This window comes from Peromyscus eremicus, chromosome 1 (genome assembly GCF_949786415.1).
Source record: "Peromyscus eremicus chromosome 1, PerEre_H2_v1, whole genome shotgun sequence".
Classification (NCBI taxonomy): Eukaryota; Metazoa; Chordata; class Mammalia; order Rodentia; family Cricetidae; genus Peromyscus; species Peromyscus eremicus.
In genome coordinates this window covers 182,383,862-182,405,395 of record NC_081416.1, presented here as the reverse complement: position 1 = coordinate 182,405,395, position 21,534 = coordinate 182,383,862, and the positions used below count along the sequence as shown (strand labels likewise).

The following is a 21,534-nucleotide window of genomic DNA, read 5'->3' as shown; positions in this document are numbered from 1 at the left end:
ATACCTGTGAGGAATGGAATGCATAATCTTCTTCCTCCTGGTCTCAAGGGCTGGGTCACAAATGTGCACCTCTCTTTCTTGTTGTTAGCTCTTTTTTCGGATGGTACTTGCCAGTACAACTTTTAAATTGCATTTGTTAATTTTTCTAGTTACTCCTTTTTTAAGTGGTGTTCGTGTGTGTGTGTGTGTGTGTGTGTGTGTGTGTGTGTGTGTGCTCATGAATATATGCCACAGATCAGGCATCAAGTTCAGAGAAAAAATTCAATGGTCAGTTTTCTCCTTGTATAATATGGATCCTGTCAATAGGAGTTGGCCCTTAATGTTGGCAGCAGGTATCTATACACTGAGCCATATATCAGGCCCAACACTTACATATCCACTTTCCTTTGTCCTTTTCCTTTGGACAAAAAGTTTATATGGTGTCTGGGATCTTGGACCAAACAGGGATGTGTATTATTTGACTCTCTTAGGGCGCAGGGTGTTGGTGTGGACACTTTCTTTCCATTGTTAGTCATACATTGGTGCAGGGGTGGGCAGTACTTGTGAGCAGCACTGCATCTTCTTCTCACAGTTCTATTCTTGGTTAGGCTGGTGAAGGGATGGCTATAGGATGCCACCACACAGCCATAGCACCAGGTGCATGGTAGACTCCTGTAAGTTGTAGTATGTGAGGTAAAGCCACTCTGTCCGCTGCTGGCAATATCTGCAGCTTCTGGTCAAGGGAGATGCTTTCTTGATCCTAAATCTCAGCCTTGAGATTCTCAGTGTACTACTGAGTTCAACCTCAAAGGTACTGATTTTTTAAAATTTTTATTAAGAAATTTTTATTCGTTTTACATGCAAATCACAGATTTTCTTCTCTTCCATCCTCCCACCTCTCCCAGATCATGCCCCATACCCTCCTCCAAAATGGTAAGGCCTTGGGGAGTCAGCAGAGCCTGGTACATTCAGTTGAGGCAGGTGCAAGCCCCTGCTCCAGCATCAAGGCTGTGTAAGATGTCCCGTTATAGGTGATTGGCTCCAAAAAGGCAATGCAGGCACCAGGGGTGGATGCTGATCTACTGCCAGGGGCCCCTTAAGCATATCAAGCTACACAACTGTCTCACTTATGCAGAGGGCCTACTCCAATCCAGAGGAAGCTCCACAGCTGTTGTTCTGAAGTTCATGAGTTACCATTAGCTTGGTTCAGTTATCTCTGTAGGTTTCCCTATCATAATCTTGATGCCCCTTGCTCACATAACCCCTCTTTTCTCCCTTTGACTGGACTCCTGGAGCTCAGCCTGGTGCTTGGCTCTGGATCTCTGCATCTGCTTCCATCAGTTACTGGATGAGGCACTAGGATGACAGTTAGGGTATTCCCTGATCTAATTACTGGAGTAAGCCAGCTCAGGTACCCTGTCCACTATTGCTAGTAGTCTAAGCTGGGATCATCCTTGTAGATTCCAGGGAACTCTCTAGTAAAGGGTTTCTCCTTATCCTCATTATATCCTCTTTCAATGTATCTATTTCATTTCTCTCCCACTATGTCCCTTTCCAGCTCAACAATCCTGGACCTTAAGTTCTCATTCCCCATCCCCTACCCTATATTAGCTCTCCACCCCCAGTTAACTCATGGAGATCTCATCCATTTCCCCTTCTCAAGGTAATCTATGCCTGTTCCTCTTAGGATCCTCCTTGTTAGCTAGCTTCTCTGGAGCTGTGGGTTATAGTCTGGTTTGCTAAAAATCTAGTGTCCACTTTTGAGTGAGTACATACCATGTTTGTCCTTCTGAGTCTGGGTTGCCTCACTTAGAATGATATTTTCTAGTTCCACCCATTTTACTGCAAATTTCATAACGCCATTTTATTTTTACTAGAGAGTAGTACTTCACTGTGTAAATGAATCACATTTTTTTTATCCATTCTTCCATTGAGGGACATCTAGGTTGTCTCTAGGTTCTGGATATTATGAATAATACTGCTATGGACATAGCTGAGCAAGTGTCCTTGTGGTATGATTGAGTATCCCTTTGGTAGATGCCCAAGAGTGGTACCATTGGGTCTTGCAGTAGATTGATTTCCAGTTTTCTGAAAAATTACCATACTGATTTCCAAAGTGGTTGTACCAGTCTGCACTCCCACCAACAGTGGACTGTTCCCCTTGTTCCACATCCTCTCTAACATAAGCTGTCTTCAGTGTTTTTGATCTTAGCCATTCTGTTAGGTGTAAGATGGTATCTCAGAGTTATTTTGATTTGCATTTCCCTGATGACTAAGGATGTTGACAAATTCCTCGAATGTCTTCAACCATTTGAGATTCTTCTGTTGTGAATTCTCTGTTTAGCACTGTAGCTCCTTTTTTACTTAGATTGGTATTTTGATGTCTAGTTTCTTGAGTTCTTTATATATCATGGAGATCAGCCCTCTGTCAGATGTGGGGTTGGTGAAGATCTTTTCCCATTCTGTAGGCTGTCATTTTCTGTTACTTACCACAACCTTTCCCTTACAGAAGCTTCTCAGTTTCAGGAGGTACCGTTAATTAATTGTTGTTGTCTGTGTCTCTGCTTCTGGTGTGATATATAGGAAGTGGTCTCCTGTGCTAATGTGTTCAAGGCTAATTCCTACTTTCTTTTCTATCATGTTCAGTGTATCTGGATTTACGTTGAGGTCTTTCAACCACTTGGACTTGAGTTTTGTGCATGGTGATAGGTATGGATCTATTTGCAATCTTCTGCATGCTGACATGCAGTTGTGCCAGCACCACTTCCTGTAGATATTTTCTTTTATCCATTGTATAGTTTTGATTCTTTGTCAAAAATCAGGTGTTCATAGGTGTATGCATTAATGTCATGATCTTCAATTCCATTCTATTGGCCCATGTCTTGGTTTTGATGCCAGTACCAAGCTGTTTTTACTATTATAGCTCTATAGTAGATCTTGATGTCAGGGATCGTGATGTCTCTAGGAGTTGTTTTATGTACAATATTGTTTAGCTATCCTGGGTTTTTTGTCTTCTCATATGAAGTTGAGTATTGTTCTTTCTTTCCAGGTCTGTGAAGAATTGTGTTGGGATTTTGATGGGGATTGCATTGAATTTGTAGATTGCTTTTGGTAAGATTGCCATTTTTATTATGTTGGTTCTACGTATCCATGAGCATTGGAGATCTTTCCATTTTCTGATATCTTCTTCAATTTCTTTCTTTAGAGACTTAAAGTTCTTGTTATACAAAGTCTTTCACTTGCTTAGTTAGAGTTACCCCAAGGTATTTTATATTGTTTGTGGCTATTGTAAAGGGTAATGTTTCCCTGATTTTTTTTCTCAGCCTGTTTATCATTTGAATATAGGAGAGCTACTGATTTTTTTTTTTAGATAATCTTGTATCCTGGCACATTACTGAAGGTGTTTATCAGCTGTAGGAGTTTATGATAGAATTTTTAACATCATTTATGTATACTATCATATTGTCTACAATAGGGAAAGTTTGACTTCCTCCTTTCCAATTTGTATCCCTTTGATCTCCTTTTCTTGTCTTATTGCTCTAGCTAGAACTTTGAGTGCCATATTAAGTAGATATTCAGAGAGTGGGCAGCCTTGTCTTGTTCCTGATTCTAGTAAAATCGCTTTGAGTTTCTCTCCATTTAATTTGACGTTGGCTGTCAGCTTGCTGTAAATTACCTTTGTTATGTTTAAGTATGTTCCTTGTATTCCAGATCTCTCCATGACCTTTTTCAGGAGGAGGTGTTGGAAAGGCTTTTTCAGTATCTAATTAGATGATCATGTGGGGTTTTTTTTCAGTTTGTTCATATGATTGATTACATTAACAGATTTTCATATGTTGAACCATCTTGCATCTCTGGGATGAAGCCTACTTGATTATGGTAGACAAGCTTTTTGATATGTTCTTGTATTCAGTTTGCATTATTTTATTAAGTACTTTTGTATCAATATTCATGAGGGATATCGGTTTGTAGTTCTCTTTCTCTGTTGCATCTTTGTTTGGTTTGGGGATCAGGGTAACTGTAGCATCATAAAAAGAGTTTGGCAATATTCCTTCTGTTTCTATCATGTAAAACAATTTGAAGAGTACTGGTATTAGCTCTTCTTTGAATATCTGATAGAATTCTGTACTGAAACCATCAGGTCCTGGACTTTTTTGGTTGGGAGAGTTTTAATGACTGCTTCCATTTCCTCAGGTGTTAGAGGTCTATTTAAATTGTTTATCGGGTCTTGATTTAATTTTGGTATGTGGTACCTATCCAGAAAATTGTGCATTTCCTTTAGATTTTCCAATTTTGTGGAGTACAGAATTTTCAAGTATGACCTGATGATTCTCTGTATTTCCTTGTTGTCTGTTGTTATGTCTCCCTTTTCATTTCTGATTTTGTTAATTTGGATGTTCTCTCTCTAGCTTTTGGTTACTTTGGATAGGCATTTGTCTATTGTATAAATTTTCTCAAATAATCAACTCTTTATTTTAATGATTCTTTGTATTGTTCTCTTTGTTTCTATTTTATTGATTTCATCCCTCAATTTGAATATCTCCTGGCTTCTATTTTTCCTGGGTGTGTTTGTTTCTTTTTGTTCTAGAGCTTTCAGGTGTACTGTTAAGTCACTAGTGTGAGATTTCTGCTCCCTGTGATGTTTAGAAGAGAACATTGGCTCCCCTGGGACTGGAGTTACTTGTGTTGGTAACTGCAATATGGGTCCTGGGACCTGATCATGGGTTCTCTGCAATAGCAATAGGTGTTCTTAACAATGCTTAATAAATCCTCATGTTATATTTGCTGATTGCTTGAATTTTTTTGTCCTTAAGAAGTGTGGTGGTTTGAAAAGAATGGCCCCAAGAAAGAGTGGCACTATTAGGAGGTGTGGCCTTGTTGGAGTAGGTGTGGTTTTGTTTGACAAAGTGTGTCACTTTGGAGGAGTACTTTGAAGTCTGATGTATGATATTTTCTTGAGTATATATATATATGCTCAAGAAAAGACCAATGTCACAGTGTAGTTCCCGTTGCCTGCCTACCAACATGTAGCAGCTACATGTACAGCACCATATCTTGCCTGCATGCATCCATATCCCACTGTGATTATAATAGACTGTAACTGTAAGTGAGCCACCACAATTAAATATTTTAGTTAAGAGTTGCAGTAGTCATGGTATCTCTTCACAGATACAGAAACTCTAAGACACTATTTTCTTCTGATGTAACAAGTGTGTTACTGCAATTCTAACATAATTTTGAGTTTATATGAGCAAGGTATCCCACCCCAGAAATGTGTTTCAAATAGCCAGTTCATACACCTGAGATAAGTCTTGATCCCATTGCCAGAGGCTCTCCAAACAGATCAAGCCACATAACTGTCACCCACATTCAGAAGACTTAGTTCAATCCCGTGTGTGTTCCCCAGCTGATAGTTCATGAGTTCCCACCAGCTTGGGTCAGCTGTCTCTGTGGTTTTCCCCATCATGATCTTGACCTCACTTGCTCCTATGATCCCTTCTCCCTCTCTTCAACTGAAGTACAGGAGCTCAGTCAAGCCTTGACATGGGGGAGGGGCTTGGTCCTGCCTGAGTATGCCAGACTTTGTTGATTCCTCGTGGGAGACCTTACCCTCTCTGAGAAGTGAATGAGGTAATGATTGGGGGAGGTGGGGAAGGGGAGGGAGGGAGAACTGGGATTGGTATGTAAAATGAAAAAACATTTGTTAAATATATAAATTCAAGTTTACATGTAGCATCCATCTTTTACAATACCAACTCTATCTTTTTCTTTCTCGCTTTTAGAAATTAGTTCTCTAAGAATTTTAAACAATGTGTTTTTATTTAACCCTCTCTCAAACTCTTACTCAATACACTGCATTCCCTACCCACCTAACATTCTGTTCTCACCTCCTTCCATACAGTTCCATTTCTGATTTCCATTTATTCTTGGGCATCCTGTCAGTACCCACAATCTTAAAGAAGGCTGACTCTCCCTATCCCAGGACCTATCAGATGCTAATAGCTATTCAACTCTAGGTAGGATTTAATGTGCATCTCCTATCCATATACTAGATTTTTTTCTGTAATGAGCTTATATGGGGTTTGAAGATGCTGTCTCAACACTGTGTGCTCAGATGTGCAAGTGCTTTGCAGTGTTCAATAGAGTATTCTTGTTACCCACAACCTCTGGGTCTCACAGTTTTCATCCTCCTCCTCTGTAGTGATTCAATGCTAGGAATGTATCACATGTGGAAAATTCTCTAACTCAGCATCAGTTCAAAGGATGGGCCCATGGCACATGCATGTCCTGTGTACCACATAGTGAATGACATAGAGGTCACAGATCCCATGAAGAAGTCATTTTGAATGTTCCCAGTCTAGAGAATTTGACCCAGGAGCATGAGGAGGTATGTTTTATTATTTCTAGACAAAGTTAAATAGTAACAATGAACATCAGAATGCTATTTGAGTGGCAGTTTGTCAAGTGTCTTAAACAAATCCTTTCTGGGTCACTAGTGATGAAGTCCTGGATAACACATTTGGCATAATGTGCCAGGGCCAATAGGTTCATTCTTCCTCTACACCTGACCTCTCTCACTCTCTGATGCAAGTATCCCTGCCTCTCATACTTTGATAAAGGAGAACTCAGCTCTATTCCATCACATTCCACCTATTGCTCTTCTTAGTACATGACTCATGGAAAGATGCTCAGGTCTTGAAATAATTTGTTGAGAATTGGGACTTGCTCACCATCAACTTGGAGCTACAGGGTGTTACCGGGCATTGACCACAACTGTGGTTGTATTCTTGCAGTAGGAGGAGTATCTGAATAGGCCCATGTGGTTCAGAATTTGGGGTCCCAGGATGAATAAGCTGTGTGTATATGGTTTTGGTGTGAGTCTAAGGTACAAGAACACTCATTATGTGATCACATCCCTTGGACAGAATGAAGCTTTCAAGACTACACGTAAGCAACCCTGGAGGGTCATGGTTCTTCTCAGTGTCACCAATTGGCTGGACAAGGCTGACAGGCTCAGTGTAGTATGGAGTTCTAGAAGGAGGCAACATCATCTAGGACTGAATTGTGATAGGGACTCCAGAAAACAGGACCCTTTCTCTCTGAGGGCAGAGTTGGTGATGGTACTACTGAGTGTCTTCTCATCTGTCCTCATGAGCAACAGGTGTCAGTACTCTCTGAGAAGACAGTACTTCTATAATGGAAACTCTGATATAGTTTCTGTTATGAAAAAGATGATAAAGTTACTTTTAGTCCTAAGATGCTGTTAGATGTCCTTGTCCAAACCCTTGAATTTCCTTCATTAAGGAGTGGCTGACTGTGACCTCCAGAGTTCCCTGACACCACACTGTAATGGATTCCACCCAGGGTATCATAGTGCCTGCCTAAGGTCAGAAATGATGTGTTTGGAAGATTGTCTGTCATGAAATCATATATGAGATCTTGGGACATTCTCAAACCACATTCACTGCCTCAGTTTTCCTCTGAATTCCTCTTTAATCCAACTGCCATGTGAAGTTTTTACCCACACTTATAAGCATATCCTCACATTTTAAAAACTGAATCAAGGGATAGAGAGTCACCTGTGGTGATATTGTGTTCCCCAATATATCACGCACCCTAATAAATTTTCTGGGGTCAGAGAACAGAACAGCCACTAGACAGACATAGAGGCCAGGAAATGGTGGCATTCACCCCTTTAATCCTAGCATTCCAGAGGCAGAGATCTGTCTGGATCTCTGTGAGTTCAAAAACACAGGAAACAGCAAGGCGTGGTAACAGGAGCCTTTAATACCAGGAAGTGATGGCAGGAAGCAGAAAGGTATTTAAGGGGTGAAAATGAGGAACTAAACCTGATTAAGCTTTCAGGCTTTTGAGTAGAAGTTCAGCTGAGACCCATTCAGATGAGGACACTGAGGCTTCCAGTCTAAGGAAACATGATCACCTGAGGAACTGGCGAGGTGAGATGACTGTGGCTTGTTCTGCTTCTCTGATCTTCCAGCACTCACCCCCAATCCTGGCCTTGGGTTTGTTTTTATTAATAAGACTCTTTAAGATTCAGGCTACAGCAAGCTTGTACAACTAGTTTGGAAATCAATATGGCGATTTCTTAGAAAATTGGGAATCCATCTCCCCCAAGATCCGGCTATACCACTCTTGGGCATATACCCAGGGAATGCTCAACCACACCACAAGAGCACTTGTTCAGCTATGTTCATATCAGCATTGTTTGTAATAGCCAGAACATGGAAACAACCTAGATGCCCTTCAACTGAAGAATGGATAAACAAAATGTGGTACATATACACAATGGAATACTACTCAGCAGAGAAAAACAATGACATCATGAGGTTTGCAGACAAATGGATGGATCTAGAAAAAATCATCCTGAGTGAGGTATCCCAGACTCAGAAAGACAAACATGGTATGTACTCACTCATAGGAGGATACTAGATGTGGAACAAGGATGACTGGACTGCTACTCACATCACCAGGGAGCCTACCTGGAAAACAGGACCCCAAGAAAGACACAGGGATGGCCCAATGACAGAGAAATGGAATGAGATCTACATGAACAGCCTGGACATGAGTGGGGGTAGTGAAGGGCAAGGATCGAGGGAAAGAGAGCTTGGGTGAGTGGGAGATCCCAGCTGGATCAACAACAGAGAGGGAGAACAAGGAATAGGAGACCACGGTAAATGAAGACCACATGAGAATAGGAAGAAACAAAGTGCTAGAGAGGCCCACAGAAATCCACAAAGATACCCCCACAACAGACTGCTGGCAATGGTCGAGAGACAGTCCGAACTGACCTACTCTGGTGATGGGATGGCCAAACACCCTAATTGTCATGCTAGAAACCTCATCCAACTACTGAGGGATCTGGATGCAGAGATCCATGACTAGGCCCCAGGTGGATCTCTGGGAGTCCAATTAGCGAGAATGAGGAGGGTTTATATGAGCGAGAATTGTTGAGACCAAGGTCGGATTAAGCACAGAGACAAATAGCCAAACAAACGGAAACACATGAAATATGAACCAATGGCTGAGGGGTCACCAACTGGATCAGGCCCTCTGAATGGGTGAGACAGTTGATTGGCCTGATCTGTTTGGGAGGCATCCAGGCAGTGGCACCGGGTCCTGTGCTCATTGCATGAGTCGGCTGTTTGAAACCTGGGACCTATGCAGGGTCCCTTGGCTCGGCCTGGGAGGAGGGGACTGGACCTACCTGGACTGAGTCCACCAGGTTGATCTCAGTCTGTGGGGAAGGCTTTGCCCTGGAGGAGATTGGAAGGGGGGGGGCTGGGGGGAAGGTGAGGGGGGCGGGAGGGGGGAGAACAAGGGAATCTGTGGCTGATATGTAGAACTGAATTGTATTGCAAAATAAAAATTTTAAAAAAAAAAGATTCAGGCTACAGTCACCTAAGCAATTAAAAGCATTGGCTAATCTTCAAGAGGGCACTGTTTTAGTTACCACCACCCACATGGTATATTACAACCTTTCATAAAAAACAGTTTCAGTCCATCTGATGTTCTTTCTGATGTCCTAGAACACCTGAATGCATAGGGTACAAACACACATACATTGAGTGAAGCACCAGTACATGTAATATGAAATAAATTAATCTTTGAAATAGTCTGATGAAGAATATCCCTCATAGATGTGCCCAGCTGCATTTTCCTTAGTTGATCACAGACATGGATTATTAACCTAGATGGGCCATCATAGCTGGCTGTGTTTTCTCTTGACAAGTTTCATAATTTTGACCTTAGAATATTGATACATCATTACAAGCTCTCTCTGAAGTGAAGGTCCATTTTTGAATAGGAGAGACTGAAATCACGAATACTTTTTGCAAAACAAAATGCACTGTTTTATTTGGTAACACTAAATGTTTTAAGGAGAAGTCACAGCTACTTGTCATATTGAACTGATTTTAAGTCTTGCCGTGAGTGTTAGTTGTCCTACATTCTGGCTCTCCTACACAGAGAACCTTCTCCTACCTATAACGGACTCTGACTTTCCTTTGTAGAAGTAGGAAAATGTGATTCCCTGGGCACCCACGAAAGCAGAAGATATAATGTGCACATGACCTTAATACATTATTACAGTGATGCCAAGTTAGGTAGCACTCAATACTTCTTGTTGCAATTGAGGAAGACCCTTGATAATATTCATTCATTCCCTATGATATATGTAGTTTAATGGCCACAGACCAGACATCACTGCAGATGAGATTCAGACATTGAACTGTCCTGGGTCTCACAATGAAACATTCATATTATCTATATATCATTGATTTGTCATGTGAAGGTGAAATTTCATGCAGGAAGCTTTCACATCAGAGATTTCTATGACTAATTTTCTATAGTTAAAGATAAATTTCAGGGATAAATGTTTCATTGTGAGACCCAGGACAGTTCATAAAGACTGGTGTGGGATGTACTTGTGCCTATGAAATCTGCTGGAGTTGCAGGCAAGTGCTGGCCATGCAGACGATGATGAGGCAGAGCAGAATCAAGTGGCTGGTGGTGTCCCTACTTGCAGGTAGGTCACTCACCTGCTTGCCTGTTGGTGGGTATCAGACCAGAGTAGAGTACAGGTTTTGAAGTATCACCTAATAATTCCCAGGACTTCCCTGGTAGCTGTGGTCATATCCTCCTTTTCATTTATGATTTTGTTAATTAACTCAAAGCAATTCAACTAAAACCGGGAACAAGACAAGGCCGTGCACTCTCTCCATATCTATTCAATATAGTACTTGAAATTCTAGCTAGAGGAATAAGACATGGGAGATCAAGGAGATACAAATTTGAAAGGAAGAAGTAAAAATATCATTATTCACAGATGATATGACTATATAGATAAGTGGTCCTGGAAATTCAACTAGGGAGCTCCTACAGCTGATAAACACCTTTAGTGAAGTGGTTGGTTACATGATTAACTAAAAAAATGAGTTTGCCTCCTACATAAAATACATAAAGGGGGTGAAAAAGAAATCTTGGAAATAACATCCTTCCAAATAGCTAGCTACAAATAATATAAAATATCTTGGTGCAACTCTAACCAAGCTGATGAAAGACCTGTATGACAAAAACTGTAAGTCTTAGAAGAAAAAGTTGGAAGAGGTATCAGAAGATGGAAAAGTCTTCTATGCTCAATGATTGGATGCAAATAGTAAAATAACTATCTTACAAAAACAAAACAAAACAGAACAAAACAAGCAAACAAAATTTAAAAAAACTCTACAGATTCAAGGACATCCTTATCCAGATCTCAACACAATTCTTTACAGACATTGAAAGAACAATGCTTAGATTCATAGGGAAAAACAAAAATCCAGGGAAGCTAAAATAACCCTGTACAATTAAAGCATTTCTGGAGGTACCATTATCCCTGATTTCAAGCTGTACTATAGAGCTACAATAATAAAAATCACATTACATTGTCATGAAAAAGAGACTGGTCTGATCAGTGTAATTAAACCAAACACAGGCATAATTCCACACACTTATGGATACTTGATTTTCAACAAAGTGTGCTGTTCTAACTGGGCAGCGGCATGTAAATAATCCAAGTAAATGCATATCTACCAAACTGCAAAAAACTCAAGTCTAAGTGGATCAAAGCCCCAAAACTGATAGCAGAGAAAGTGGGGAATAGCCTTGAATGAATTGGCCCAGGAAACAACTTCCTGATTAGAACAGCCATAGTTCAAGCACTGTGAACAACAATGAATAAATGAGACCTCATGAAACTTAAACGCTTCTGTAAGGGAAAGAACACTATCAATTGGACTTAAACAGCAACCTATAAAACAGGAAAATTTCTTCATTTCATATCTCATAGAGGGCTGATTTCCAAATATATAAAGAATTCAAGAAACTACACAAAACTACAAAAAATCTAACTAAAAAATGGAGTATAGATCTAAACAGAATCCTTGACAGCAAAATCTTAAAGGGTGGAGAAACAGTTAAAGAAATAGTCCGTATCCGTAGCCATCAGGGAAATGCAAATAAAAACGACTCTGAAATTCCATCTTACACCTGTAAGAATGGCTAAGTTCAAAAACACTAATGATGGCACATGCTGGAGAGGATGTGGAGCAGAGTAAACATTCCTTCATTGCTGGTAGTAGCACAAACTTGTAATGCCACATTGGAAATCAATATAGAGGTTTCTCAGAAAATTGGGAATTGATCTGCCTCAAGGCAGATACCCAAAGTTTGCTCAATCATACCACAAGGACTCTTGCTCAACTATGCTCATAGTAGCTTTATTTGTAGTAGCAAGAAACTGGAAACAATCTCAATGTCCCTCAAGTAAAGTATGGATAAAGGAAATGTGGTACATTTACATAATGAAGTATTATTCAGCTGTTAAAAGGGATGGCATCATGAAATTTCTAGGCAAATATATAGAACTAAAAAAAAATCATCCTGAACTAAAAAAAAATCATCCTGAGTGAGGTAACCCAGACACAGAAAGACGAACACAATATAGACTCACTTGTAAGTGGTTATTCCTGTAAACTAAGTGATATCCATGCCACAATCCACAGACCCAGGGAGTCTATGTAACAAGGAGGGACCAAGGGTGACACATAAATTTCCCTGAGAAGGGGAAATAGAATAGATTTCACAGATGTACTAGGGACAAGTGGGGATGGGATCAAGAGGAATTATTTGGGGAATGGATGGAGACTGTACTAGAAGAGGTGACTGGAATTTGGGGATATTTGAGGAGTGAGGTAGAAACACAGAACATAGAAACTCCCAGGAATCCATGAGGATGACCCCCAGAAACTCTCCTTGTAATGGAGTGTACTGAACCTAAGCCAGACATCTTCTGTTAGCAGACTAGTGTCTAATACAATCATCAGAGAGGCTTCAACATCAATTGATGTGAGCAGAAAAAGAATCCCACAACAAATCATAGGTGGAGTTCTGAGGAACCAGCAGATGAGTCCAAGGAAGGAGTGTATGAGCCAGAATGGTTATGACCCCACAAGAAAATGGCTCACAGAATCAACTAAGCAGGGCCCCTAGGGTATCACAGAGACTGAACAAGCTATCAGGGAATTTGTATTGGTCTGACCTATGTACTCTGCATACATATTATGTTTGTGTAGCTTGGGATTCCTGTAGGATTACTAATAGTGGGGTCAGGTGTTGTTTCTGATAATTTTGCCTGCTTTGGGGAAACTTTTACTCCTACTGGGTTGTCTTGTTCACTCTTAATTTGAGGGATGTGCCTAGTTTTATTTTAACATGATATCCCTGAGAGGCCTACTTTTTTCTAAAGGTAATCGAGGAAGAATGGATCTGGGATTTAGGGGTTTTGGGGAGGACGGGGAGGAGAGGAGGGAGAGAAAACTGAGAATAGGGTGTAATATACGAGAGAAGAATAAATTTAACAAATATCAAGACAAGCATTATGAATTAAAAACCTCAAAATATCACTGAGTTCATTTTGTGTTGGCCATCCACTGCTGGGCATGTGGCCTGCCCTTAAGTATGGTTTGTAATCAGTGTGACTTTGTTGAAAAAATTCTAATTTTTTTGCAACTATTTATCAATTGGAGACAGCTTCTGAGTTGGGGATGGTTGCAAAGTCATGACCCAAAATGTCCAAGAAATTTGGGACACCATGAAAAGACCAAACCTAAGAATAATAGGGATAGAGGAAGGAGAAGAATACCAACTCAAAGGCACAGAAAATATAGTCAACAAGATCATAGAAGAAAATGTTCCCAACTTAAAGAAGGAAATGTCTATGAAGATACAAGAAGCCTACAGAACACCAAACGGACTAGGCCCCGCCAAAAAAGTCTGCTCGCCACATAATAATTAAACAACTAAACGTACAGAATAAAGAAAGAATATTAAGAGCAGCAAAGGGAGAAGGCCAAGTGACTTATAAAGGCAAACCCATCAGAATAACACCTGATTTCTCAATGGAGACTTTGAAAACCAGAAAGACCTGGACAGATGTAATGCAGATGCTAAGAGACCATGGATGCCTGCCTAGACTAATATACCCAGCAAAACTTTCAATCATCATAGATGGAGTGAACAAGACATTCCAAGACAAAGCCAGATTTAAACAATACTTATCCACAAACCCAGACCTATAGAAAGCACTAGAAGGAAAATTCCAACCTAAGGAAGTCAGATACACCCATGAAAACACAGGCAATAGATAACACCACAGCAGTAAAACCCAAAGAAGAGAAATACACACACACTACCACCAAAAAAAAGAAAAATAACAGGAATGAACAATCACTGGTCATTAATATCCCTTAATATCAGTGGACTTAATTCACCTATAAAAACACACAGGCTAACAGAGTGGATACGAAAGTAGGACCCATCTTTCTGCTGCATAAAGAAACACACCTCAAATTCAAAGATAGCCACTACCTAAGAATAAAGGGCTGGGAAAGGTCTTTCCAATCAAATGGTCTTAAGAAGCAAGTGGGTGTAGCCATCCTAATATCCAGCAAAAGAGACTTCAAACTAAAATCAATCAAAAGAGATCAAGAAGGGCATTACATACTCATCACAGGAAAGATCCACCAAGATGAAGTTTCAATTCTGAACATTTATGCCCCAAACACAAGGGCACCCACATATGTAAAAGAAATATTACTAAAGCTTAAATCACATATAAAACCCCACACATTAATAGTGAGAGACCTCAACACCCCACTTTCACCACTGTACAGATCTCCCAAATCAAAACTTAACAGAGAAATAAAGGACTTAACTGATGTTATGACTCAAATGGACTTAATCGATATCTACAGAACATTTTATCCTAACAAAAATGATTATACCTATTTCTCAGCACCCCATGGAACCTTCTCTAAAATCGACCATATACTTGGCCACAAAGCAAATCTCAACAGATACAAAACAATTGGAATAACCTCCTGTGTTCTATCAGACCACCATGGTTTAAAGTTAGATTTCAACAACAACAAAAACTACAGAAAGCATACAATCTCAAGGAAACTGAATAATGCTCAACTGAATCACCAATGGGTTAAGGAATAAAGAAAGAAAGACATTAAAGACTTCCTAGAGATCAATGAAAATGAATATACCACATACCCAAACTTATGGGACACTATGAAAACAGTGCTAAGAGGAAAATTTATAGCACTAAATGCCCACATAAATAAGTTAGAGAAATCTCACACTAGTGACTTATCATGACACATGAAAGGTCTAGAACAAGAAGAAGCAAAGTTACCCATGAGGAATAGATGCCATAGAGAAGAATAAATTTAAAAAATATCAAGACAAGCATTATGAATAAAAAAACCTCCAAAAATATCACTGAGTTCATTTTGTGTTGGTCATCTACTGCTGGGCACGTGGCCTGCCCTTAAATATGGTTTGTATATTAGTGTGACTTTGTTGAAAAAAATCTAATTTTTTTGCAACTATTTATCAATTGGAGACAGCTTCTGAGTTGGGGATGGTCTTATTTCCACATCCCCTCAGCACTGGAACACTATCCAGCTTAGACCTGTGTTGGACTTGTACATACAGTTATAGTCTCTTTGAGTCCATGTTTGCATCAGCCTGTTCTGTCTGGAAGACATTTTTCCATCATCTCATCTATCTACTCTGGCTCTAGTCCATTGCCTTAACCACTCAGTCACGACTACAAAGCACTACTCTGGCTCTTATAATCCCTCCAATTCTCTTCCTCACAGTCCTGGGCCCAGAGTGGAAGGATTTAATGAAGACATCCCATTAAGGACTCAGTGCTCCAAGGTCTCTTCCTGTACATTGTTCAGATGTGGGTCTCTGTATTAGCTACCATCTGTTATAGGAGGAAGCTTCTCTGATAAGCGCTGAGCAAGACATTCAGCTAGGAGTCATTCATAGATCCATAGCCTATCTTGTCTCAGGTTTGGACCACTCAAACAGTGGTGGAGCTAAGATTGGTGGGGATTAGTAACACAGTTTCCATGGGTAGCAGGTTGTAACCCTGGCTAGAGGATCATGACTTAGAGTGTATGGAAGTTTAACTTCTCTAAGTTTAAATATGAAGCTCTTAAACTTTCCCCAAAAGCTGATCACACTCCTCTTGGGGGATTAAAAACCTCTCAAGGAACTAAGAACTAGATGTGGAAAATGTGAACAGTATGTGATAAAATCACACTTGCAGTTAACCACAATGAGAATCTATAGAATCCACTGGGGCTTACTTAAAAGAAAAAGAGGTCAGGCTGGGTGTATGGGGAGGAGACAGTATTCTCTATGAATTTTATCTATTAGCCTGGAGTTTGCATGAGTTTTAATAGCAACAGAGGAACATGCCAGGATCTTGGCCACATTTATATTTCCTATTTGTTTTAGATAAGGCATCAATTATTATTGATATTCATATGGAAGCAGAGATTTTGTCTCTAGGGAATATCATTTTTAGAACAAATCTACTTCCTCATAGCTCGACCTACTAAACATTATCACATGGACTTCAAAGTCATGTGAAACTGTGAAACAATGATGTTCTTTTCAAGAACTTGACTGAAACCAAGAAGTTAGATCCATTCAGAAAACTTTTTCCAGAGCAAATTCAACCTTCTAAGTTACTGACTTTTTTCTTAAATGCATGCGTTCTTTGACAACGTCGTATATGTATATAACACAATCTGATTAACCCTATCCTACCCTCTCTTATCTCCCTACTATCCACAGCAACTCCCATCTCATCACTATAAATCCATTCCCTCGTCTGTGTCTATTCTTTTGTTATTTCCCACTGATTTTAACCAAGGTTCTCTATATGACTATGTGAGTAGAACTGTAGGAATATGGTGGGCTCACTGGAGGGTGCAAAACTGAATACAATGAGACTCCCTCACAGTTCACAAAGGGCCCAACCTCAGCAGATATATCTGCATCACAATTCCTGCATCTATGGCCCAGGAAACATCACAGAAGCAGATACATATACATTGTAAGAATAAGAATATACCAGGAAGCCTCCAGTGAAAAAGCTTCTCCTAGAAATGGCTGAAGAGATAAATAAGACCAGACAATGCAGTATCAGTGAAAATATTAATGTGGAAGGTAGAAATTTTCATGGGGTCTTATATTTAGACAGAGAACTACAGATAATGAATGCCCACTAGAAGAAATAGAATTAGTTTCTCTCAGGCATGAGCTCCATTATTGGTTGCCCTATGCAGAGTGGGGGTTTTTGTGTAATTTTTTCAGGCAAATATATTACCATTCTACAAGATAATCATTGTCTTACAACTGCAAGAAAAGATATTCCCTCTGAACCTACTAAATTGTGTCGACAATATGCTTTATTTTTCTTGGTTTTAGTTTTAAAATTCTGGTCAAATCAACAGGTAAGTGTAATTCTCACCCCTCGTTATAAAAGCTTCTCTTTACAGGAGACAGAGACTACTACAGAAAACTTTCAACTGGTCAGAGAACAACTGACTTAGGGTGTTCAGACCCAGCTGATTCATCTGCAATGCAACTCCTACACCTAAGGCTGAGGGAACATTGCAGAAAAGGAGGCAGGATTGCAAGTGACCTAAGACCTGGATACCTTCTGTGAGAGTGTATCTCTGAGAAATAACAGAAAAGTACACCAAAGACACCTCCACAACATACCTGCCTGAACAAGACCTGAACAAGGACAACACCAGTTGACATGCTAACATGTAAGGAGGAAATTACACAGGGCTCCATACCTAGAGAAAAGACAATAGGCAACTAAGGAATGCTGAGAGAGGGAAAATCAATGTTCACCAGGCACAGCCTCTTGTTCCTCATTCAATACCAAACGCTGAGGTTTGAATTCATGTACAAACAACACTAAATGAATTCAGCAGGTTGCATTTGTATATATATGCATACACATAAAACATTTAAAGAAAAGGATAGGAATTAGAGAGGGAGAGGTTGGAGAGAAATATGAGAATGATTATATGGAGGAAACTGGATGGAGGCAGTATAACCATATTTAAATTTTTTACAGTTTCTATTCTAGAGGTAGAGTTCAAATTCAATATAATATTTCACATATAAACTGAAATTTATACATAAACAATATTAGTCAAATAAAATAAGTGGCCACATACTATGAAAAAATTGAAAAAGGATCTTTTTCCTTTTTCCTGATCTCTGATGAAATATTGCTTAATAGAAGTGTATGGATTTGAAAGTTGCAATTTGATGATTTTATAAACATCCACACTACGAATTCATATTTATAATCAACAAGGTTGTAATTATTCTCATTTATATTTTGTAGCAAAAGTACTTAAAACACACTCTCTCGACAGGTTTCAAGTGTGTGATGCAGTCCTGTTAATCCATAGCTGGGCAGAAAAAGGGGAGGTTGGTGGCTGTATGGAGCATCATGCCGCTATACATAAGGATGGAATTGCAAAAATTGCACACCTAGATTTCTACAAGTCATAGAACTATCTCTGGGAATATTGGAGGGTCATTTTGGCTTTGATTAAAAGTAGGTTAAACTTTCACTCTTGTGTGACAGTTTCTCATGTCCCCTATAGCTAGTATTCTAGATGAAATAAGAGCTGTGCAGTCACAAAGCTGTTACTTTGATGAAATATGAATGGTAACTGTGGTGACCATGTCCTGGGGTCTAATGTATTAGCAATATCCTACTCATTTGCTACTTTTACATTAGGTCTTGAAACCCATTCTACAGACAAAGAAAGAAAAAGAAAAAAAGCTCCCTTCCTATCAGCTTCTTTGAACACTTTGGTCCCTCATCATGGATATGTCTGAATATAGCCAGTCGTTCATTGTTCTTATTAATATGTCTAAGAGCTGGCACCCTCACCCCCCAAGTCCCACAGTGGAATCTTCAATAATTCACAAGTTCTATATCCTCATCAAGGCTGTTCTATCTGATGCCCACAACCTCCTGCTTCATGAAGCACAAAAAGAACTCTTGGAAACTCTAATCATGGCCATTACTGACTGTGACCAGTCATTTCCAGACAGAGTCAATATTCAGCAGACCTAGAGTAGAGCCTGGTGTAGATATATGCCACAGTGCTTGAAAAGAAAAACTGTCGCTCAGTATCTTAGACTCAACTCATGCCTCTCTTTTTGTAGTCACTAAACTCATGAATCGTCAGTATCTTTACAGATTGTCAGGGTTGACGTTCTCATTAAAAGTCAGCAGCCTTCCTCTCCACTGATATTTTCCTCTGTGTTGCTGTGATGATGTCCAAGTTAATTGGAGCTGGAATCAAATAAGAACCTCCCTTGGGGAATTTTGTAAGTGTATTGAAGGAAGAATTAAGTGATGGGGAAAGCTTTCCCTCAGAATTTTCAGCACTTCCATGCAATGGCCAAGGTTGAAGACAGAGTTGGGAAAGCAGAGCTGAGTCTGTCGATCCACCTTCAGTCCTTGCTGGTGAGTACATGCATTTGTTCTGCGTCTGTTACTTCCTCCACCTTGTCTCCTTCCTCCACCTTTCCCCATTGATCCATTCATCTGAACTCACTCCTCTCCCTCCTCCTCCCCGATTTCTTCCCCAATAGGAACTTCCTTCTTCACCATTTCCACATGGACTGAGGATCAGTATATTTAGAATAATCACCCATGCCTTCAGTACCAAATTGTAACCGCTGAGACATTTGGTCTCATGAACTCAACAGCCACTGGATTCTCTGTTTTCCCAAAATAGAGACAGATATTTTGGACTACTCAGCCTGTATTATAAGCTAATCCAATAAGCACCCCTTTGTAACACAAGGCACTCTGTCTGCTCCATTCCCCTAGATATCCCAGTGTGATACTGTCTCTATTTTTAAATGTAATTTTCATTGAAAAATGAAGTGACAGGTGCAGAATGAATCCTTTTGAGATACTATTTAAAACAGCAGAGCCCCTGAGCAGACAACTGGCTCTCTGACAGCTGTCACCAGTGGTTAAAGAGGGAAGAACGTGTCACTGAATTTCCTTCCACACTGTGGATGTCCCACTAGTTTTGTTCTTTTTTCTGAAACCATTCCTATGACTCAGAATATCAAGTACTTATCCAGTCAGGAAACACTTCAGGTGATGCAGTTCATTCAAGTGATAAAGACTTGATCAAAAAATATTGTACACATGTACAAAATTCTCAAATAGTAAAAAAAAAATTATTTTACAAGATAGGAACAAAAAAAGACACAGTGCTCAAGGAAGACTAAAGATAAATGGGAAGTGAGGTCTCCTGCTGCACAAGCTCACAACACCTGCCAAGCTTCTATGTACAATGGGTCTGTCTTCATAGGTTGAGTTGCATGCTCTTAGACCTTTCCTTGGTGAAGACAGGATGCTATTTCCCAGGACACTGAAGAGGTAGCATGTCCATGAAAAGACAGGACTCCCAAAAGGAAGATTCACTCCTTACTCTGCCATCTAAGTTTGCCTAAGATAAACATGGCCTCCTCCAAAAACACCCCAAGGCAATCTTAACACAAAATTCTGCACTTGTGGTGCATCACAGTCAAGTACCTGTGTTGGACCCTGAGAAGATTTACAGCATGATTAATTTTTCTCCTTCTGACAACATGTGGACATTTGTGAATTAGCAACTGCAGTCAACACTAGTGGGAACTTAATAAAAGCATGAGAATCCTTTACAAGTGTGAAGACATTTCAGGATGTGTCCTGCAACTCACACTCCACTCTGGCCATCTCATTGTTATCATCACGTTATGTTATTGCTGAAGCTACTCAAGATATTGGAAGAAGCCTGACATATATACTCAGTCAGATACAAAGTAATCCCTCCAATTAGTCAATAAACCCACACAGTGACAAAGTATATTCTGCATCTGATGATATCTATGGTGATCTCTAGGCATGAGTGAATATCACAAATTTCATGTTCCAGAGCCACATGGAGGATGATATTTAAAACAACAGCAGGTAGGCCATTTCCCTTGTGGATGAATATTCAAGAATTTCCTGAATGATAATACAACCATACAGATATAGATGCTATTTTTTCCTGCAGATCGTTAGTGAGGTGATAAAATTGCACACTTGTAGTAAGATGACTGTTTTGTGGCATGTGGGTAACACAGGGAACTGACTTCAATAATTATCTCACCTCTACTGTCATGTAACTTCTTTTGTTTTGTTTTGTTTTGAGACAGCATTTCCCTGTGTAGCCTTGGCTGTCCTAGAACTTGTTCTGTAAACCAGGCTGACCTTGAACTCATAGAGATCTGCTTTATTCTGCCTCCAGCATGCTGGGATTCAAAGTGTACACCACAATCATCTGGCTCATAAAAGATGTTTTATCCTGAGTCTTGTCTTTTTGTTTCCTCGCATTTTTATTAATATTTTTAGAATTTTGTAAAATGTGTTTTGATCATATTCATCCTTCAATTCCTCTCCATTAGCCCCTTTCCTATATATCCAACTTTTAGTCTTCTTTAAAAACTGAAATCATCACCCATCAAGTCCAATTTCTGCTGCCCATACAGTCTTGTACATGTGGCCTTCACTGGAGTGTGTCATGCCCTTAAATAAAC

The 21,534-nt window shown here is 39.8% G+C and overlaps 1 protein-coding gene across 1 annotated transcript in view; it reads right to left on the bottom strand.

Moving 5' to 3' along the window:
* LOC131903060 (leukocyte immunoglobulin-like receptor subfamily B member 3) overlaps positions 1-21,534 on the bottom strand; it is a 50,881-nt gene that overhangs the window by 7,400 nt on the left and 21,947 nt on the right.